The sequence below is a fragment of the Pelodiscus sinensis genome, chromosome 2 (genome assembly GCF_052426305.1).
Source record: "Pelodiscus sinensis isolate ZL-2025 chromosome 2, ASM5242630v1, whole genome shotgun sequence".
NCBI classification, from domain to species: Eukaryota; Metazoa; Chordata; order Testudines; family Trionychidae; genus Pelodiscus; species Pelodiscus sinensis.
Window position 1 is genome coordinate 33,116,129 of NC_143053.1, and position 24,236 is coordinate 33,140,364.

Genomic DNA, 24,236 nt, shown 5'->3' on the forward strand with positions numbered 1-24,236 from the left:
TGATTATTGCGTCCCCAGAACTGGAGTATGGAATTATTATATGTATTTTCCTCCGGTTTAAGGATTAATTGCAATTTTTTTAATCACTCAGAGAACAGTGAAATGTGTCAAAAATAAATCCTACAAATGAAATAACAAGTGCAGATGTGCATGTTTATCACATCAGTTTCAATCATATGTTGGCAGACTACTGTGTTGGAAAAAGCTACATACACCAGAATGACGGCAGTTTGAATTTTGGGGGGGGGGAATGGGGGGCACCCCCTTACAAAGAACAACAATAAAAAAATATTTTTACCCAAGATCTTTCGGATAGTTCTATCCATTCACATTTAAAAGTGGGCTTAAAAGGACAATATTTTCCCTGCCCTTATTTGATACATACTTTGTTTTCTTACAAGCTGAGAGGAAGGTCAGTCCAGCAGCTAAGGGGATAGCCTGAAATGCAGGCCAGAAAACCTGGGTTCAGTTTCCTAATCTACCACAGATCCCATGTGTGACCTCAGCCAAATCACTTAATCTCTCTGTGCCTCAATCTCCCATCTGTAAAATGGGTTATGAAGATAAATATTTTAAAGACTGGGAGGTGGTAAGGTACTATGGTAATGCATGTCTAATAAGTACCTAAAACAGGTAGTAAATTAAATCACTCATGCTAGATCTTCATCCATGCCTAACTTCTACAGCTTGGGAAGTGGGAGCATAAAGGAGATAGGAAGATTTCCATTACCCCTCCAATCCTTGGTGCAGCATGGGCCAGTTTTCCACAGGCATCCTCACATAGGGCCTTCCCTCTACTCATGAAAGAGCAGCAAGATCTCAGCCTGAGACTCTTTTCTATATCTTGAATGAAGATGACATAAGTTTGAACCTAAAAGCCTGTGGTGCTTCTCTGACACCTCCTGCCAACTTAGTGCACCGTTTGTCACTACATCATTTATAGTCCATCAGACAGTTCTCAATCAACAATGGCAGCATTTATACCTAGGACAATCCAAACTGTAAGTAAGATTTTCTGAGATATTGAATCAAAATGCTTTATGGAAATATACTTTATTATTCACTTTGTGTTTTCTTAGTGCTTTCACTCTGTAACGCTGCCAAAGATTACTCACCTAGCCTTATGTTCAGTTTTTCAGAGAAATTACAGAGTTTTGCACAGAAATTCTAAAAATGTAGGAACTGTCAGACTGGATTAGATCGATGGCTCATGTAGTCCAGTATCCCATCTTGGACAACGGCCAGCACCAGATGCCTCCAGAAAGGGGAAAGAAACCTCACTTCAGATAGATGTGGGGTCATCTATGCATGCCTCCTCCCACTAGGCTCATCATAATCCACAATGGTTAGACACTGGTTTAAACTCCATGAGGTTTAATATCTCCTCCAGCATTAGATGTTGTATCTCGGAATATTCTCGTTATCCTCACTTTGAATCTTGCTAAGTATTTTTCATCATTCCAATAATTTACATTTTAGTTACACTAGATTTTCTGACATTTGTATACACTCACTTTAAATACATTTTGGATCAGATTCTGACCATTATCTAAGAACGGCTTAGAACAGGAGACATGACATCATCACAGAGTCTAGACAATAGCTAATGCTCATTCAATGCAATCTTCCTCTTTCATGTAGCCACATTCAGATATCTCCTCTTCTGTTAGTCTTTCTACAGTCTAAAATATGCAGTGAAAATAACTGTTTAAATCCATTAGAAAAAGACCCCTCCCCCTCAAAAGGGCTGAATCCTTAAGGGTTGAAATCCTGATGATAAACTTATTAGATACATCAGGCACTGCAATTTGCATCTTATCCTACTATTGAAATCTAAAAATTGTGTTCTAAATGTCCTTAATACAGGTTGTACCTCCCTTAACCAGGACTTCCTGTTCTGTCAAGATCAATGGATCACAGACTTTCCTGGACCACAGAGCCCAGAAACAGGGAGGTCTGGTGGCAGGGCAGGAGGTCAGGTGCCATAGGGAGCACCAGCGACTCTGCTAGGAGTGCAATGGGGAGGTGGGAGGATGGGTGGCATGGTGGGGAGGTCTGGCCCCAGATGCCAGGGAGCTCTAGCCTGGCAGCGGATGTGGAGCTCCAGCCCCATCCCTCCACCCTGGCTGTGGAGCTCTGGCCCCAGCCGTGGAGCCAGGCATCTATAGAGCTCTGCCCTGGTTGCACAGTTCTGTCATGCTGGCCCTAGCAGTAATGGAGCCAGCAGCATCTAGAGAGCCCAGGGCGGGAAGGCTGGGGCAGCAGCAGGGGCAGGCTGGAGCCCTCGCCCAGTGGCAGGATAGGACCTTCCCCGGTGCATCAAAGCCCCTCGTCAGGACAGGATGCTGGACCAGTGAGGTCCAACCTGTACAATGGTTGAGTTAGCCAAAGACCCCAAAAATATGGTGCTAATTTTTGTGTATTTTCATTCCTTTAAAAATGTATTAAAATTCATGTGCAAGAAAAGCAAAAGTCCTTCAAAGGGATACTATTTTAATTCCAAAAACTCAGTTACAGTATGATCATCATGTTCCTCATACAAGCCAGCTACTTATTTACTATGCATGTTACTGTACATTCAACACTAATACATCATAATAGTCCTTTGCATCATGCATGTTTCAAACTCTTTAGGATATGTAGTATCCCTAGTCATAATGCATGCACACTCAAACTGGGGACTGGGATCCTTCAAGCAGCTGCGAGGTTATATAGCATGGGGGTAGGGGGTGAGCTCTCTCTCAAGCACCTGATTATTGATTTGATTACTGGCACCACGGATTGCAAAAATCATTTGCTTGTTTTATCAATACAAATGCAAATATTGCACGGTCCTTCTATCCTTAGTGGTGTCACGCTATTGAATCTTTCTACTGTGGCAATATCTTTAATATATATTTACAGAATTACATGCGCACATTATGACAAGTCACAACAGTACAGGTCGAACCTCTCGTCTCCAGCAACATCCACAGATGTTGCCAGACAGAAGAGCCCTGTGAGCCTGACGGCTGGTAGAGGAGCCCATCTTGGTCTGCTGAAAACCCCAAAGTCCATCAGTAGAGGGGCGGGATTGACCTCCCCTGGTCCAGCAAACTCTCTCCTTCGTGACTGGTCAGACCCCGAGGGTGACAGACCAGGAAGGTCCAACCTAGAGATGTAAAAAAGTGTTTCAGAGGATAACTACATAGCTGCTTAAAATCTTAGCAGCTACATGGTTATATGTGCTGCATGCGGGCTCTGCAGTAGAAAACTTAGCTTAGATAAGTAATTCACATTGGAAAAATAATCCCAACAATACATACAATATGATGGGGACTAATTTAGCCATAACTACTCAAGAGAGCTCTTGGAGTCATTGTTGATAGTTCTCTGAAAATATCCACTCCGTGTGCAGCAGCAGTCAAAAAAATGCAAATAGAATGTTAGGAATCATTTAAAAAGGGATAGAGAATAAAACAGAAAATATCTTATTGCCTCTATATAAAACCATGATACGCCCACATCTTGAATACTGTGTACAGATGTGGTCGCCTCATCTCAAAAAAGATATATTGGAAAAGGTTCAAAAAAGGGCAACAAAAATGATTAGGGGTTTGGAACAGGTCTCATATGAACAGAGATTAAAAAGACTTGGACTTTTCATTTTAGAGAAGAGGAGACTAAGGGGAGATACAATACAGGGCTATAAAAACATGACTGGTATGAGAAAAGTGAATAAAGAAAAGTTATTTACTTATTCCCACAATAAAAGAACTAAGGTCACCAATTAAATTAATAGGCAGCAGGTTTAAAACAAACAAAAGGAAGCTTTTCTTCACTGAGCACAGTCAACCTGTGAAACTCTTTGCCAGAGAATGCGATGAAGGCTAGGACTTTATCAGGGTTCAGAAAAGAGCTGGACTGATTCATGGAGTTAGGTCCATCAGTGGCTATTAGCCAGGATGGGGAGAAACGGTGTCCCTAGTCTGTTTCTCTGGAGGTCGGTGACAGGGGAGGGATCATGTGAGGATTACCTGTTGTGTTCTCTTCCTCTGTGCATCTGGCCACTGTCAGTAGATAGGATACGGGGCTGGATGGACCATTGGTCTGACCTAGTATGGCCATTATTATGTTAGCTTTATAGGTTAGCTTAATACTGCAGAGCCACCAGCCCCTGCCAGCCTGGCTCCTGGGGAGGAGGTTTCACTATGGCAGTGAAGCCACTTCCCCGGGGAGTGGAGCAGACAGTGAAGCCTGCTGCAGCAAAGCTGTCTTCCTACGAGCCAGCTGCGTTTAACTGACACCATTTGCAGATAAGCACCGCCATTAACCCCCCCATAACATCACCCAACCAACCAAGCATTAAGTTATGGTAAATAAAAGTAGCGAACCAACTAGTGTACTCTGGCTCTCACCAACTCAATACCCGAACTATATAGAGTAGTATTAATCATCTCTGCATTGGAATTGGCAGGTCTGAAGATGAAAAGCTCACTACTGGCCCATGAGAACAGCAGCAGACAGCCTCAAAATATGAACCACTTCTTTTGAAGAGCACTGCCTGACCTCTTCCAGTAACCTGGCTGAGTGCAATGATCAGGCAATCAAGTGCACAGGTGTGGCAGGAAGCAGCAGTGGACACAATAAGACATAAAATTAAAGTTATCAATGGATTACAGCAAGTAAAAATGAATCATCCTCATTCTCCAGGCTGGAAGTTTTTACACTCACTTTTAAATACAATTAAGATCAGAAGTGAAAGGGCTTGGTGGCCTCATCTCAGACCCCTCATTTCCCAGTAGACAATTTGTATCTCAGAACAATTCAGTATAATTAGTAGTTTCTGCTCAGAATACTGAGGACACCAGGGATGTCACAGATCCTCAGTGAACTTATATTGGATGAATGATATGCGAAAGCTGACTTACTATATACCAACACTACAGCTGGCTAAAACCACTGCTCTTAGTCCCTCTGTTTCAGAAATATTAAAAAAACATTTTTAAACAAGAGATTCTTTAAATAAAAAATGGACAGAGAAAAATTATAGATTAGAACTAGTGACAAATCAGATTTAAATCATTTGCACCTTATGTTTAAACCAGTGTTTCACAAAGTAGGCCCCAGGTCCACTTTGAGAAAGCTACTAACTGGCCGCTCCAGTTTGTTTACTTAATGGTTCTGCAGCTACACTGCGGCTCCCATTGGATCCAGTTCACCGTTTGAAGCTGTTTGCTTCCCGTGGCTCCCCTTGGCTGCAAATGGCGAACTGTGGTCAATGAGAGCTACAAGGCTTCGTGGCTGCGGAGCCAATATGTAAACAAATCGGAGCGACCTGTTAGCAGCTTTTTAAAAGTGGGGCTGCAACCCACTCTGGGAAACACTGGTTTAAAGATTAAAAAGCAAATATTCTAGTGATGGAAGCTGTACTCAATGGCAGGGAGATATTCATGTGCACGGTAAATCAAAATGCAGCTAATCCAAAGTGATGGTAAAATCATTGAGTCTCATCCTGAGACGTGAGAACACTTGCCATCTTCCATTGTCTTCTGTGAGAGTTGTGGGTACTGAGGACTTCTCAAATTCAGGCCCACAAAAAGCACGAAGATAGAGAACATAATTTTATGCATAAATGAAATCACAACACAGCACTGTTAATGACTGCAAGGGAACAGAATCTTTAATAGCTAGGAAATGTAAATGGCTGCTTGTAAGTTAAATGCCTTAAGACCATATCAAGGCACTGTCAAATCAAAGAAAGTCAGCTCTGCACCAAGTTGTCACCTGTCACCTTGAATATTAATTTAGATTTACTGAAGCTTCATCTCATGCAATGGGTGACTCAGGCTGTTCTACGATCTAGCATCTTTCACAGTAATGGGTTCACTAATTCTGTAGCAGAGCTCTTGGCTTCTGCTCAGCATTTGGCCAGAGGTTATAGACTGTACTACTTATTGAGTCTCATTAAAACTGCTGTCATGGGGAATCAATTTAGCTTGGCTTTAACAAAATATTATAAAATTGCCCAAATGCGCAACTCCCTTTGAAGTTGGGACTCAAAATTAATAACATTATCTAGTGCCTGTCACATATGATATTGTACACTTTACATGAACACACACATTTGTAGGCTTTAAACAGGGTGAAGATCACACAACAAAGTAATCCAAAGTGAACTCACTAATAAGACAGCGGCACAGTCTCAATAAGAGCAGCAAATACACTATGAATTTGTGTCAAATACCCATGGCAACAATCTAAAAATGGTGTCTGAAATGTCATACTCAATGCTCAGTATATCTGGGCTGGCCTCTCTCATTAACAGAGAAGTTTTCTTATCCACAACTATGGTAGTGGATAAGTGAGTTGTATGATCACAGTTATATGGTACTGCTACAGTGGGTGGGCATACCAAGGAAAAACAATTTAGTTTCTTTACAATACAGCATAAGTTGCTAATACAGTAAGATTGTGGTGTATTACCATGATGTCCCCTTGCCAGAAGTGCATCTGGGAAATACAACTGAGAAAAGTGTTTCCCAGTTACATCTGTGTTCTCCTATTAGAACTCTTTTACACATTCACATAGAGGTAACTGCGCTGAGACGAGATTCATTTTCTCTCTGTGGGTATGTGTGTGTGATCTTGATGCTATTATATATAATTTGGATAACAAAACAGTGTGTTTTGCCTGGTCATATACAGCAGAGTGATAGACTGAGTAAGCAGTGGTAGATGTAGTTGAATACAGCATACATTTCAAATACAAAGACAAGAACAGCCCTGTCTCTTTACTATATAAAGGGAATAAGAAATATAGTACAGTTGGCAATGTGTGTAATAGTCAGGAACAACTGAGCGTCATGTGAATACCTACAGGAGTACTGATTTTCCTCCAGGTTAGATTGGCTGAGATGCTGGGGGTATGGGGCACTGCCTTTCTCTGCTACATGGAGTATGGGTCACCTGCAAGTTTAAACCACTGTAAATGGTAAATCTGCAGTAATTTGAAGTCTTTAAATCATAGAATCATAGAACCATAGAACTGGAAGAGACCTCAGAAGGTCATCAAGTCCAGTCCCCTGCTCTAGGCAGGACCAATTCCAACTAAATCAACCCGGCCAGGGCTTTGTCAAGCCGAGACTTAAACACCTCTAGGGATGGAGACTCCACTACTTCCCTAAATAACCCATTCCAGTGCTTCACCACCCTCCTAGTGAAATAGTTTTTCCTAATATCCAACCTGGACCTCTCCCACCACAACTTGAGACCATTACTCCTTGTTCTGCCATCTGTCACTACTGAGAACAGCCTCTTTCCATCCTCTTTGGAACCTCCCTTCAGGAAGTTGAAGGCTGCTATCAAATCCCCCCTCACTCTTCGCTTCTGCAGACTAAACAGACCCAAATCCCTCAGCCTCTCCTCCTAAGTCATATGATCCAGCCCCCTAATCATTTTGGTTGCCCTCCGCTGTACCCTCTCCAATGCGTCCACATCCTTTTTGTAGTGGGGGGCCCAGAACTGGACACAATACTCCAGATGTGGCTTCATCAAAGCCAAATAAAGGGGAATAATGACATCTCTGGATCTGCTGGCAATGCTCCTCTTAATGCAACCTAATATGCCATTAGCCTTCTTGGCTACAAGGGCACACTGTTGACTCATATCCAGCTTCTCATCCACTGTAACTCCCAGGTTCTTTTCTGCAGAACTACTACTTAACTGGTTGGTCCCCAGCTTGTAACTATGCTTGGGATTCTTCCGTCCCAAGTGCAGGACTCTACACTTGTTCTTGTTGAACCAAATCACAGTCTTACTGTACTGACAGTACTTAATCCCCTATAATCTATTGCTGTTTATAGCATGGAATCAGATTTTCATATCATAATTTCTATTCTTTGCTCTCATCTTTCTAAATTGTGTTCATTCAGATTTCTTTTTTCTAAAACAAAAAGGCAGAAAACTCCTGGAGGTATTTTCGCTATCTAAAGGTTCAAAATGAGAAAAGGAAATGGAAATTTAGAGAAAGACACTTAATCTGATTCACTGCACTTTTCATGCTAAAGAAAAACATTCCTGAATTATTTTAGATGCTTGAAAAATTTAATGTCCACACAATATGAAATCCTCTATAATAATATCAAGTTCATGGATGTTATTCTCAGTTGCTTATCCAAATCCATCTGAACAGCCTATGTATCTTAACTACCATTCACCTCATTTGCAGTATGGTAAAGCAAATTAATGACTAGTGTTATGAGTGCCTAGACCTCTCTGGAACTGCCAGGCTACATTTTCCATATGAAAAAATAGGCATGAATGTACCTTTTCCTATTTGTACTTTTCAACCTAGCATTTCATCAATAAGTAATTTAATGAAAGAAAGGGAACAGGATCTGGAACAAGTCTATGATTCACTCTTATGAAAACATTGATCCCATTAGAGAGTTATTAGAAAAAGGCCAAAGAGATTTAATGAATGTATATTGAAGTGGGAGAATACAGTCCAGAGAAGCAAAAGCTAATAGTAAAGCAATTCTGGCTCCATTCAAATCCATGGCAAAACTCTCTCTGCCTGCAATAGAGCATTCATTTATATATCATCGTTCAGTTATATATTATTATTCATATTATTTATGTATATATATTACTACATATACTATTTATTAATATTATTCATAGGCATTTATTATTATTATTATTATTTATTATCATTACTACTATTACTCCTCCTAGGATCTCTAGTCATTGACCAGGATATAATATAACATGGGGGGGGGGGGGGGGAAAAGAGATCACATTTTTTTCAGTATAATAACAAAAAGATTATCCAAAGGAAGAACAGACTGAAACAAAAAAGACAGATAATAAGCAGCATGCACAATGTTATTTTTACACAAAACTTTATCTTATTTATATTTTATCTGTACACACAATTATCAGTGAGAATTATAACTATAATTTGCTATCACAAATTTATTTAACCCTTAGTGAGTGACAGTCCACTAAATATGTACGGGGGCCTACCAAATTCACAGTCCCTATTCATTGGCCGTAGAATTTTAAAGTAATTAATTTCATGATTGTAAGTGTTTACAACTGAAATTTTAAGGCAATGTAACCATTGAAGTCCTGTGGAGGGGTCAAAAAGCTGTTGTAGGGGTGAGAAAAAATATCACAAAAATGCCACCCGCATTTCTGTGCTGCATTCAGAGCTGTGCTTTGAAGGCAGAAGCTACGGCGCTTCCTCTAGCAGGAGCAGGTACCCGCAGGTGGTACCAAGAGCGGTTGTGTAAGGAATTAAGTCATCCTGTATCGTGCATGGGAAGAAGTCATCCAGGACTAGCAGCTAGAGCCCGATCCATGGCGGGATCCCAACTCTGCCCCTCTCCTACAATAGTTACATTTCATGGGGAAAAATCTGATTTTGCATACAGTGACATTTTCTACAGCCATGAATTTGGTAGGGCTCTACACACGACTCAGAACTCTTTCACAATCAGACCAGTGCAGCCAAGTAGACAGTGTACTGGAGACCTTGGTTCTTCTCCCAGATCTGTCACTGCCTTGTTTGGTGACTTTATGCAATTATCTTCATCTCTCTATCTCAATTTCCCCATTTGTACAATAGAATAATCAATCTGTACTTTTGTGAAGTGCACTGATCCACTCTTTTAATTTCTACATTGCGTGCTTCAAAAGGTAGATCAACTTCATTTCTTTTCCTGTACTGATGAAAAGTGCTAAGACAGACCTAATTGTTATTATTCTATTAATTATTGTTAAAATTTTCCTTTTTTGTAAAGATATTATAGCATTATCACACCACTGTTTTGTATCATCTGAAAACCTTCACCATTCAAGACAATGCAATTTTTTAGTTCAATAGGAGCAGAATCAAGGCCTTAATTACTTTAATTAGATTTCTTCTAATCATTTGTAATCTTGTCTAGCACAACAAATATGGAGCCTTTTTGTGCATATGCCACAGAACTGTCTTGAGCTGACCTGTTCAGGAATAATTCAAATTAGCATAAAAGGAAGCTTACTCCTCAGCCTGGTTTTTAGGCATGTTCAGGTTAGAGTGAGATGATAAATTTTTGTAAAGGAGCTCCCTGTTCTCCCAAGAAACAAGCAGCTCTATTATTATTATTAATATTGACATAGCCATAGAACCCAGAGTCATGGGTTGGGACCCTATTGCGATAGGCCCTGTAGAAACACAGGGGGGGAAAAAAAGATAATCTCTGTCCCAAAGAGCTATTCTGGAATAAAGTTACAGGGTTATGCTAATTTTAGAAGTCATTACCTGTGACACTGCTCAGATATGCAAATTTAATAACTAGACCAAACAAAATAAAATAAGAAAAACTCATTGATATTATTTCAGCAGAGCTGGCATATATAATCACCAACACAACCAACATTCCTATTCATTACGAGGATCATAGAATCATATGAATACTAGAACTGAAAGGGACCTCGAGAGGTCATTGAGTCCAGTCCTCTGCCCTCATGGCAGGACCCAGTACTGCCTAGACCATCCCTGATAGATGTCTATCTAATCTGCTCTTAAATATCTCCAGAGATGGGGATTCCACAGCTTCCCTAGTCAACTTACTCCAGTGTTTCACCCCCCGACAGTTAGGAAGTTTGTCCTAATCTCCAACCTAACCCTCCCTTGCTGCAGTTTAAGCTCATTGCTTCTTCTCCTATCCTCAGAGGCTAAGGAGAACAATTGTTCTCCCTCCTCCTTATGACACCTTTTAAATATGTGAAAACCGCTATCATGTCCCCTCTCAGTCTTCTCCTTTCCAAACTAAACAAGCCCAATTCTTTCAGTCTTCCTTCATAGGTAATGTTGTCTAGACCTTTATTCAATTCTTGTTGCTCTTCTCTGGATCTTCTCCAATTTCTCCACATCTTTCTTGAAGTGTGGTGCCCAGAACTGGACACAATACTCCAACTGAGACCTAATCAGTGCAGAGTAGAGCAGAAGAATGACTTCTCATGTCTTGTTCACAACACTCCTGTTAATGCATCCCAGAATCATGTCTGCTTTTTTTTGCAACAGCGTCACACTATTGACTCATATTTAGCTTGTGGTCCACTATGACCCCTAGATCCATTTCTGCAGTACTCCTCCCTAGATAGTTGCTTCCCATTCTGTATGTGTGAGACTGATCGTTCCTTCCTAAGTGGAGTACTTTGTATTTGTCCTTATTAAACTTCATCCCATTTACCTCAAACCATTTCTCCAGTTTGTCCAGATCATTTTGAATTATGACCCTATCCTCCAAAGTAGTTGCAACCCCTCCCAGTTTGGTATCATCTGCAAACTTAATAAGGGTATTCTCTATGCCAATATCTAAATCGTTGATCAAGATATTGAACAGAGCCGATCCCAAAACAGACCCCTGCAGAACCTCACTTGTTATGCCTTTCCAGCAGGATTATGAACCATTAATAACTACTCTGAGAACAGATATTCAGCCAGTTATGCACCCATCTTACAGTAGCCCCATCTAAGTTATATTTGTCCAGTTTATTGATAAGAATATTATGCGAGACCATATTGAATGCCTTACTAAAGTCTAGGTATACCAAATCCACCTGCTTCTCTCTTATCCATAAGACTCATTATGCTATCAAAGAAAGCTTTCAGATTGGTCTGACACGATTTATTCTTTACAAATCCATGCTGGCTATTCCCTATCACCTTACTATCTTCCAAATGTTTGGAGATTATTTCCTTAATTACTTGCTCCATTATCTTTCCTGGCACAGAAGTTAAACTGACTGGTCTGTAGTTTCTTGGGTTGTTCTTATTTCCCTTTTTATAGATGGTTACTTTATTTGCCCTTTTCCCATCTTCTGGAATCTCTCCCGTCTTCCATGATTTTTCAAACATGATAGCTAAAGGCTCAGATACCTCCTCTATCAGCTCCTTGAGTATTCTACGATGCATATAATCAGGCCCTGGTGTCTTGCAGACATCTAACTCTTCTAAGTGATTTTTAACTTTTTTTTAATCTTATCTTCTAAAACTACCCCCTTTTCCACTAGACCAAAACAAAGAAGTCATTAAGCATCTCTGCCATTTCCAAGTTTCCTGTTACTGTTTCTCCCTCCTGACTGAGCAGTAGGCCTACCCTGTCCTTGGTCTTCTGATTACTTCTAATATATTTATAGAATGTCTTCTTGTTTCCCTTTATGTCTGTAGCTAGTTTGAGCTCGTTTTGTGCCTTAGCCTTTCTAATCTTGCCCCTGCATACCTGTATATTTGAACACAATGATCTCAAAATGTAAAGATGCTTTTCTAAGCAGTATTGAGCAATATTAATAGCTTTTATAGGCTTACTGAGGGTGCGTCTATACTGCACCCATAGCTCAAAATAAGCTACGCAATTTGAGCTATGCAAATTGTGTATCTTATTTCAAGTGTATTTTGAAATAGCTTATTCAGTAAAGCTCTACTGTGAATAGTCCCTTAATCCTTATGGAACGAGGTTTACAGGGATCTAGAAATAGTGAGCCCATTATTTCGAGAGTTATTTCGAAATAATGGGCTTGCTGAAGAGATGCAGAATAGCTATTTTGGGAAAACTGAATTATCCCGAAACAGCGCCGCTGTCTAAACGCACCCTGAAACTGATTACCATTCTTTTAAGTTGATGTTTGAATCCAACATGTTAAGCAAAACACATTCCGTACGTATATTGTTTTTATTCATACTTTATGCATCAAGTGGTACACCAATTATAATTTTTATGAACATTTTCCTATTTTGAGCTTTTTACTTTGATTTGGTGTGTGTTCATAATTAGTCCCATTCCTTACAGTTCCTCTTGATATAAATATAAGAATTGCCATTCTGGATAAAACCAGTTATCTGTTTAATCAAATATTTGATCTTTTACAGAAGAAAATGTAGCTGTTTACAAAGGAAGGATAACAAACCATGAAGAGGACAATTATGAAATTAATCAGTCACTAGGAAGACTTTCTTCCTAATGCTTGTCAGTTAGTAGTTAGTTTATTTTATGAACCTTGATGATTTATACCGTCTTTAAAAAAAAACATCTTTTTTATTCTTCCAATAAAATGATTGTGTCATTTTCCTTATGCATATAAAATCCTTTTCTATCTCTGCTATGTGTTTGACATCAATTACTTCATGTGAAAGTTAAATGGGTTAATTACACATTCTGTAAAAAGTTTACTAGGTTTGCATTTAACATCTTTCATTTTTTAAAGTACCCCCCTCTTCTTCATTATTGCATGTAATAGGAAAGTTCATTTACCCTCTCTCTAATTTCACTTATTTTTATATCTATATTTTCCCTGTGCACTGTTGTCGTTGTAGCCATGCTGGTCCCTGGACATTAAAGAGACAAGGTAGTGATGTAATAGCTTTTCTTGGGTCAATTTCCATCCAGTAAAATATATTGTCTCACCCACCTTGTCTTTCTTTTATCCATTCTTGATTCCTTCGGTAAACTAAATATTCTCACTCTTCTCAATCTCTTCCAATAATGAAATCTCAACTTCTGGCAATTTTTATCGCCTGTGTCTAAACCTAATTTATGCCTTCTAGATTGAGTGCTTCAAAAGGTAGATCAACTTAATTTCTTTTCCTGCACAGATACATGTGTATATACCTGATTTGTCAGCTATCTCCTGGAGACATGAAGGCCATACCAGCAGATGTGTGTTTTTACTTATCTGAAAAGACAAGGCAGATAGGTAGCTAGAGCTAGCCAAAAATACTGTAGAACAGACAGAATGATCAGATTTTTAAAACACCAAAACAATACAGGAATACACAAAACAAAATAATTTTGCGGTCAATAATAAAAATAATAATTCTTAAATCAACCAATCATTATTGAGAGACAGTGGATATTATCCATCCAAAGCCACCTCAAAATAAATCCAGTTTGACCAACCAATTATTTGAAATAATGTCTGCACTGATATGGGGCATGTACTATTATTTCACTTAACTGTATACTAACTATGACAGATTAAATTAGGCAACAGGTGTGTGTAAGAAGGGATTCAACCATAACAAAATAGCTGTGCTATTATTTGGTATCTTATTGAACTGCCTACTATGAAAAGGCTGATGTACATGTGGAATTAATAATCAAAACCATGCAAAGAGTATTTTAAATGACCAGATAGTGTACTATTGATCTCTTGGGTCTCAGGGCAATGTGTGATTACATGCGGATGGCAAATATGAGCATTAGACAGGCATCCTTCTTGCCCACAGACAGATTAATCTGATGTTCAAAGACGAAATGGACTTGGTTTTGAGCAAACACTTGAATGTTTCAGGTTCTGGGTAAGGTTAGAACATTGATATGAAATAAAGGATATGAATTGTCTGCATGTCAGATGAAAAGTTTATTCAAAGGCAATGGAAATGGCTTGTGAGAAAGGAATTTTTCATAAGCAATAATAGTCATTTAAAGTCCAAGTGGACATCAGCTAGAACTTAATTAGTTTCCATTGTCAAGTGTTCAAATTAGCAAAATGTTACATCTTTGAAAACTATCCCACATCAGATACACACCATCTAACTTTCAGACACTTCACTTCCTCCATCATATTTAATTCCATAAATTTTCATGGCATATTTTTAAAAATTAAAAGAAATAGATGCAATAAGAAATCAACTCCAAATGAACAATTTTCATGCAACAATAATAGAGATGGGTCAGGAGCTCAGATTGTATGTTATTGTTAGTGTTCCTTTAATAAGTTGAAAAGAGTCTATGGGATAGCCATGTTAGTCTGTATCTACAAAACCAGTGAGTCCTGCGGCACTTGAAGCAATGTCTACACTAAGAAACTATTTTCAAATTAGTAAATTCAATTTAACTCCTGATTTAACAAATTTGAACTACATGCCCACACTACGAGGAAGCCTCAAAATTAGTCTGAGACAGATTCCACTAATGTGAATGTGCTACCTCATACTCAGAGCCCCAGGAAGCACTCGGGAGTAATTAGTTTGAATTACTCTGGGGAGTAATTATTTCAAAATAGCGGCACCAAAACGTCCATGTTACTGTTATTTTGAAATAGCTATTTAGGAATTAAAGGTACTCCTGATGAAAAGGAGTACTAATTCCATGACCCATTATTTTGAAATAATGAGCTTGGTAGCATGGATGCTCTGCATATAAACTCAATGTTTGGGGGATTATTTCAAAATCAAGTCCTAGTGCAGACCAGAGCTTAGAGACTAACAGATTTATTAGGCATAATCTTTCGTGGGTAAAACACAATGTTAGTTTGTTAGTCTCTAAAATGGCATAGGACTCATTGTTTTTAATGAGGGGGGTTTGTATTGCAATAATATTGTTGGCATCACATAGTACATGAGTTCCTATGCTACTTAAAGTACACCCTTTTACTGAACAAATATCTGAAGGGTTTTTTTTTTTAAACATGGTCACAGTAGAAAAGCCAGTTTCCAATAACAGATCAAGAAAACGTTAGTAATTAACAGATAGATTTCCATAAATGAATGAATACAGTACTTTTTGCCCAAAGATAATTTTGCAAGAGTACTATTATTTAGATTTTAGAGTTCCTACAAAACCAGACTGGTCTTCACTGTGTAATGTTAATGATTACCCTGTTACATCAAATGTGAAATCTCACAGAAATCTTAAATCTTTCTGATCTTGGAAAAACAGTGTAGGTTTTGCAAGGGAAGTGCTAGATAAGATGTTACTTCCTCAATGTTTGTAATGTAAACTTTAAAATTTCCCTGTACTTTGTTTTCTTTGTATCCTTTGAGATATGAATCAAAATGGAAGGAAATGATAATTTACTTAAAAAAATAAATACTAAAGCAAGATACTGAAAATCTTCAGGGCCTTCTCAATGAATGCAGTTTCACATAAATTCAGACATTAAGTTACCATGTCTCCCTGTCCTTTGTTATACCTTTCTTCTTTTCTTCTAATGGTCATTATTTCGCTTTGTTTTCACTTCCTCTCATGCTCTTCTTCCAGCATCTTTTTGCTTCAGGTAATTTTTCCACACTCAATACTTTAACAATTAGATTTACTAATAACTGCCTAATTTTAGTTAATTTATTAACTTTTCCCATTTAATGCTTCTTTCACATCTTTTTTCTCCTCCCAAGTAAATTTATTTTCTCATTCTGTTTCCACTCAGTATCATTTACTCCAAAGTATGTTGCCTTTGGAATAATTTTCTCTTTATACTTTTACTCGGATTCTTCTCTTCCCTTTCTCTGTTAAGTCTCTGCCCCTTACATCCTTCTCTTTCCCATTCCTAGTTGTCCTCATATATTCTCTTTCTTCCTTCTCAGTCTTTCCATTATTAGATCAGGTGCTTCATTTACCCAAGTATGTCGTTCTGAGAGAGGGAACATAACAGTTTTTAAATATGTAAAAGGTTGTTACAAGGAGGAGGGAGAAAAATTGTTCTCGACCCCTGAGGATATGACAAGAAGGAGTGAGGGCAGAACAAAAAGCAATGGGCTTTAACTGTAGCAAAAGCAGGTTGAACATTAGGAAAAACTTCCTAACTGTCAGGGCGGTTAAACACTGGAATAAATTGCCTATAGGAGTTGTGGAACTTCAATTATTGGAGAATATTAAGAGCAGATAAGACACCTTTGAGGGATGGTCTATACTTAATTTTGCCATTAGCGAAGGGGAGTGGACCTACGATTCTACAATACTGTGTAACCTTGTGCAAGTCACGTAGGCCCAAATCCTCAAAGGTATTTAGGCTCCTACTAAAATAAGCAGGAAACCATGATTTAAATAATAGATTTTAATTGTGTTTAGTATTTGTACACTTTTCCTATTTTTATAATGATTGAATTTCATTGTCTAATGACCATTAAAACATGTTTATTTGCAACTAAATATAGCCTCTACACTAATTTTTGTTTATTTGTTTTTTACTTATTAGGGATATTCTATACATATAGACTTGTATTTAAACAGTTTAATAGTTTGAACTGCATTGATTCAGATTCTTAATTTTTACATTTAGATTCTAACATTTTTACATGTTAGAAAATGGTGAATGATGCATTTCTTATTTACTAGATGATGATTAATTTCTACTTGTGATTTATAGCAAGCTCTATTTCAATGGAAATTCAAAACTAGAAACGTACATTTTATTAAAGAACACTACTTAATATGTGCTGGATACATAGGGAAAAAGCTTATTAAAATATTTTGCACTAAAAATTAACTGGCTTATTAAACGAAGGAAGTATTATTTGTAATTAATGAACTGACAATGTCACCATGTCCTTCAAGATTTTAGAACTTGTAGATCTCATCCTCTCTCATCCTGATTTTTTTCATTGGCTGAAAAACAGGCTTTCCTCTTTTTCAATTCCTAATGAGCTTCTGAACACAGTTATTGAACTGAATTAGATACATAAATTAAAATGAAGAAATCTCTTTGCGCTGGCAAAAGAGGCTACTGCTGTCAACAGCCAGTTTAGCAGTCCTACAAATTCTAGTTCCATCTGCGTAGCCAGTGACTTTCACAAGCCCAGCACTTTGATTCTCTTTAATACTTGGCAGCAAATGTATGTCTCAATATTATTTTCTCTGTTTAAATTATTTTAATATACAGTAATACATTTAGAATTTAACATAGCATGTCAATTTTAAATCCATTTTTTAAAAAAATAAACCAATTTTTAATTTAAATTAAATCCATTTTTAAAAATCTGTTTATCCATTTTGTGACACAGGACTCCTGCCTCAATCAATATACAGAATGGAGGATCCCTATTGCCTTATTTACTCAATACCATGAAACCTGTTCACTGAATACAAAATGATTAAACATCCCTACAAGCTTTTGTAATGAGTTTCCTCAACACAAAATTATTTCAGCCTCACAAACATCAGTGAATTTATTAGCAATCCTAAGGGAAAAGCAGGATGAGAGTGTGTAATTAAGATGCATTCAACTTAATTGTGCCATAGCCTAACTTGTTTGACTTTCAACCTTAATAATGTGCTTTTAATACAGATTGTGTGTGCGTGTGTATAATTTCCTACATTAAAATAAGGAGGAAATGTTAAGCAATCTTAACACATGGGTACCTATTGCTCACCCTGTATTATTCTCAGGATTTCTTCACAATGCAGTAGGACAATCTAACACGTAATACAAACATGTCCATGTATTTAGTATGATTGTATTGCTGTGTACACCAATAAAAATGTGGAAGGCAATTACTGTAATTGTGTCCTATATTCCTTAAGGGTACGTCTAGACTACAGGGTTTTGTCGACCGAAGCTTAGTCGACAGATACTGTCGACAAAGCTTCTGTCGACAAAGAGCGTCTACACTACATTCAGTTCTGTCGACAAAGCAAGCTGCTTTGTCGACATGGCAGTGTAGATGCAAGGACAGTTTACATGCAATAACGCTTTCTGTCGACAGAACTCTGTCGACAGAAGGCGTTATGCCTCATGAAATGAGGTTTGCCAGCGTCGACAAAACTGCTGAGTTCTGTCGACGTTATGTCGACAGAACTCAGCGGTAGTGTGGACGCAGGTATAGTTTTGTCGACAAAAGTCCACTTTTGTCGACAAAACCCTGTAGTCTAGACACACCCTAACTCTCCGCAGAGAATGAAATGCTGCATCTTTCAGTTCAGCCTGAATAACGATGACAAATCTAGCAATAATTTTTAAAAGTTTTATTTCTCTGTCCCGGGATTCAAGAAAAATCAGAACAAAATCTTAATTAATTTAAAAGCTACATGTAACACAAAGCTAACTATATTATCTCAGAGGCTAAAAGCCTCATCTTGGTATCTAATGTAGTTACTCTGTGCTCATCAGAAATTAAAAATATGAGTCAGTGCAATGCTCAAAAAACATTTTTTAAAAATGCATCCTAAAGAGGCAAAACCATAACAACACATAAAGATGTATAAAATCCTGTACTTTGCAGTACATCATAACAAGGGCAAGGGGCCAACTTTTGCTTTAAGATCCATGTGTACAGAGCTTGACTCAGGTCTTTTCTGTTCATGAGGGTTACAACCAGTTTTTATGGCTCGTTATCAATATAAATGAACCTAGTCCACACAAATATCTATAAAAGCTCTCACAAACTCATATAGCTGTTGTGTGCAATCTGTGCATATTATTATTTTGTTTCTGTGAGTGTGCAAGAGCAAAATGAAACTGGCTTCTATTCAGAGCCACGTTAATGCAAAAAATACACCACATAGACAAATACCAGCCCGCAGGTGAGACACAGTCCACTAGGATTAGATCACACCGCTATATTTGCATACATGGTTGCATGGCCGCAGGTACCGGTGTTCACGGTTCTGGATGGCTGCAGATTAATGTTCCCACCAACTACTTCTAATCTGTCCTAGGGATGTTATTGGTTAATCCAAATGACTACATACACCCCTGCTTTTTTGCTGCCTCTGTATCGGAGGAAGCAAGTGGGGGAGGTGGGAGCCAGTGTCAGCAGGGAGCACTGGATTTTGCAGAGCTGCCTCTTACCCCTACACTTGCACTGCTGCCTCCGATAGAGGGGCAGATGCACGGCAGGTGAGGGAGCAAGCAGGAGCTGGTACACACAGGAAGCCAGCTTTCAAGCTGACTCCCCACACATGATACAGAGGCAGAGGCAGCAGCATGGAGTAGTAGGGGGCTCCCCAGGAGTGGGGCCAGGAGCACACTGGCTGCTGGTCCCACCCCCAGGGACCATTGAATAATCATGTAACCAATTATTGTGTGTGGTTACACAATAATTCAATTAAACATCTAACATCCCTAATCTGTCCTAGGGATGTTAGAGTTTAATCATCTAAGCATTTAACCGATAAGCTGATGCTTATACGTTAATGCAAAATGCAGGACAATGTAGCACTTTAAAGACTAACAAGATGGTTTATTAGATGATGAGCTTTTGTGGGCCAGACCCACTTCCTCAGATCAAATAGTGGAAGAAAGTAGTCACAACCATATATACCAAAGGATACAATTTAAAAAAATGAACAAATATGAAAAGGACAAACTATACGTTAATGGTGTCAGTTCAACTGAGCCAGCCCCCAGACAGTCAGCTTTGTTGCAGCAGGGCAGCGAAGCCTGCTCCCTGGGAGTCCAGCCAGCAAGAGATGCCTGCTCCGCTCCTGGGGAGGTGGCTTTGCTGCAGCAGCTGGCAGCTCTGTTCCCAGGGAGGCTTTGCTGAGGGCTCTGCAGTGTAAAGTTAATGAGATTAGCACATGTAATCACTAACATTTTTAGTGACTACACGGTTACCATATTGAATGCTTTTTAATGTCACTAGTATGTCCATGGTGAAAATTTGCCAAAGCTGAACTTCTCTGGAGCACAGAAGAGTGGCACATTGATAATATTCTGCAACATTTGTTGCTGTTTTTCCTCTATAACCTTTGTTGCTTTAACCTTTCTTTTCACAACCTTTGTTGCTGCTCTTTTTCTTTCTGTTCTCCTGTAGCAATAGTTTACTACTGACTTAATGTGTATACCTTGTAGCAGATGCTAGTAGCAGTTTAGGCTTCTGTACCAGATATGGACTGGCTACAGAGCTTTCTTCTCATAGAGATTCTCAGAGTGTTCACTATAAGATCCAGGTCTGGCTGAAGTTAATATAAATCAGGTTGGTACATCCAGTGCCATCTAGTGGTGGACAACGCAGTTTCGCATTCCATTGCAAAATGTTCCTGTGTGTGTATAAATAAATTCCTAAATAATGATAGCTCTTTGCAAAGACATCTGAAGAGTCAAACTGGGAATAATGCTAAACACAGCCGGACACATTAATTAGAAGACAAGGATAACTGCATTGACCAATAAAACTTTCAAAACTACACATAATGGGGACTGATGTTTATAATCATAGTAATAGGAAAAACTTGGGGAAAGCAAGCAATTTTTTTTAAACAAATATTTTCTGACTTATGAAATGATGGTTCAGAGATTATTCATTCTTCTTGATACACAATTTAAATTTACACATATTTGATATATCAAATCTGATCCCTTGACAACTGAAATCAATGGCAAGGCTCCTATGGACTTTAATGTTTAAGAATTAGTACTATCATAGCATTTGATAAGTATACATAAATTATAAATGGAAACTTTAATTCCTAAAACTGCTTAGGGAAATACAGTGGAAAAGAAAATGGTAGGGGATTTAATATTAAGAAGCATAATTGAATACATGACCAAATTCTACCCTCAGTTACACCCAGGGAGCACTACTGACATTGAGGTTGAAAACAATGAGGCTGCAGTGGTCAGAATTTGACTCATGGGGTACCATTATATCAAATTTCATATCATTTATTGGCTCTCAAATACCCAAATAAACTTTAATAAATCCCTGAAGAGGAAATGCCTCATGGTGGACCAGGAAGGAATTAATAGACAGGGTCAGACTTGAAATCTGAGACTCATTCTCTGGCTCTAACTACAAAAGACTTGGAAAAATGCCCTCATATGATTGCAGTATTTATTGTGTCTTCATGATTTCCAGCTCAAATCTGCTCAGTATAAATTAATAAACACTTTCTACTCCCCTCCCAAATTACTAATCCTGCAAATTCCTCATAGGACCTAAAAGTCAAACTGTGTTCTATAGTTCATACATAATGCACAATAAAAATTCTGCAATCTGAAGCTAATATTTCTGTAGGGGATGCTCAAACCAGACAAGAATCAAGCCCAATCTCCCAGAGCTAAATAGATTATTCAAGGCTAGCAGGAATAAAAAAAGAGAAACTTATAATAAGCAAACATACCATTCTGAATGCATACAGAGAGTGGACCTGATGAATAAGAAGATGAAATTTTCATAGTAATTTTTCAGAAGTCAAACAGTAAGCTACAAATATTAAAAAGGTAGTTCCCTTATACAGTGCTACTATGGCTATACTTAGGGCCAAGGACAGTAGTCGACTGAGACACTAAATACACGGCAGGGTGGGGGAAGAGGTGTGAACATTTTGAGTGATAGGGAAATTTGGAGAAGGTAAGTTTTAAAATAAGACACAAATTGCTCAGAACAGACAACTGAATGGAAGTGCTAAAGCTAATAAGCAAGAAAGATGAGGTGAAGGGATTCAGAGAACATCTATAGATATTAGAAAATGCGAAGGAAGGAAGAAAAAGCTAACCTAATCATGTGGGTGGACAATAAGGAAATACTATCACACCATGGTACAAATAATCCTCAGGAGAAAGACTTAGGAAATAGATGGCCCTTACTCTCCAATACAAACGGAAAATAAGCTGATGAAAAGGAAAAATAAGTAACACATTTGTTATTTGCACAGACATCAGAAGCTGAATTGAATACAAGGCTGCTAAGTGAAAACCATGGGGGTTAAATTAAAAAAGTTAGAGCTTTTAGAAGTGAGAAAGATAGAAGAAACTGAGGAAATATTGCTACAACTACAGGTAAAGGGGAAAAAATCATTATCTTCAAACATAAAATGTGCTGACTAATAGCAACTTCCTAAAGACTCTTTTGTCTGAAAGATCTTCATTATAAAAAGAACAACAGAAATGAAAAATGACAACAGGCTTGACAAGAGACACTAAACTTAAAAATTGAATGTGTTTCTATTAATTAATTTATATGAGAGAATCATGAGCTTTTGTGGGCAAAACCCACTTCTTCAATCATCACATATGAAGAAGTGGGTTTTGCCCACAATTGCTCATGCTAGAAAGAGAGAGAGTCTCTAAGATGCCACAGGACTACTCATTGTTTCTATTAATTTATTTGTGTTACAGTAGCACCCCAACAGATATCCAGACCTCTTTGCTCTAGGCACTGTACAATCTACAGCTTGTCAACATTTTCCATCCAAACTGTGTTTCAATGGAGATTTGTGACTTGTTTCCGTAAATGAAATTTTCCACCAAATTCCATGAGAAGTTCTGTCTTTTGGGGGAAAAAAGATTTTTGGGATTGTTTGTCAAAAGCTGAAAACTGGAAATTTCTATTAGGAAATGCTGATACTGTGCCTCATCTGAGCTGTTATTCTCCTGTATGGGGGATAGAATACATTTCCATGATGCACTGTGGCCACAGGATTTCCATGATGCACCATGGCAGGTCAGCAAGTGAGGAAAACCATGCATCTTAACAGAAGAGACTGTCCAGTCATGGGACGTAGCCCTCACAAGAGAATGAGGACAAGAGCTACAGCTTCCATGAGGGTCCATAGTAATATCCAAATTGATATTTTTGATTTCTGATTATTTTTCCTGGAAAGATTTCCACCAAGCCTCCTCCTCCCTTCCTCACACACACTCTAATACAAATGCATAGTAAAAGACTGTAAGCTCTTCAGGGTCGTGACTAAGTAGACAAGACAGACACAAGGTGGGAGGGCAGAGAGGAGAAGGGACTTGTCCAAGGTCACATCAGAGGTGGAAGAGTTGGGATTAGAATCCAGGTGTCCTGACGTCTAGTCGAGTGTCCAAACCACTAGGTAAAACTAGGGAATCATCATAGAATCATAGAGCTGGAAGAGACCTCCGGAGGTCATCAAGTCCTTTCTACATCCTCTTTGGAACCTCCCTTCAGGAAGTTGAAGGCTGCTATCAAATCCCCCCTCATTCTTCTTTTCTGCAGACTAAACAAACACAAATCCCTCAGTCTCAGGGATATTATTGGTTAATCCTAATGACTACATGTATGCACGCGTGCACACACACACACACACACACACACACACACATTGTATCAAAGACAGCAAGGGGGGTGGAAGTGGGATCTGATATGCATGGGGAGCCAGGTTTTAAGACAGTTTTCTGTGTGTATTGGCTCCATGGAGCCACCTGACATCCTTTGCTGTCTCCCACAGAGGCAATGGGGGGGGGGGGGAGAGGAGGGGAAGGTGGGAACCGACTACTCCATGAAGCCACCTGTACCCTCCCACACTCCTGCGTCTAACAGAGGCAGCAGTGTGCGGAAGGCTGGGAAAGGCGGCAGCCAGTACATGCGGGGAGCTGGCTTTTAAGCTGGCTCTCTGCACATACCAGCTCTATGGAGTTGCCTGCCCCCACTTGCAGCCTCTCACAGAAGCTGCGAGGGTGGGCAGGTGGAAGCCGGTGTTCGTAGAGAGCCATCTTAAAAGCTGGCACACTGAGAGCACTGGCTCCCACCTTATGCCCCTCTCCTCCATGTAACTGTGTAACCACTAAAAATT

The 24,236-nt window shown here is 38.8% G+C and overlaps 1 protein-coding gene across 3 annotated transcripts in view; it reads right to left on the reverse strand.

The window, feature by feature from the left end:
• Positions 1-24,236, reverse strand: part of OXR1 (oxidation resistance 1) — a 397,147-nt gene that overhangs the window by 273,158 nt on the left and 99,753 nt on the right. Inside the window, exon 2 of one of the 3 annotated variants that reach the window (XM_089776186.1) lies at positions 13,644-13,707. The exons of the other annotated variants lie outside the window; for them this stretch is intronic. The gene's annotated coding sequence lies outside the window, so the exon portion shown is untranslated. The remainder of the gene's footprint in view (positions 1-13,643; positions 13,708-24,236) is intronic. 3 annotated transcript variants of the gene reach the window in all.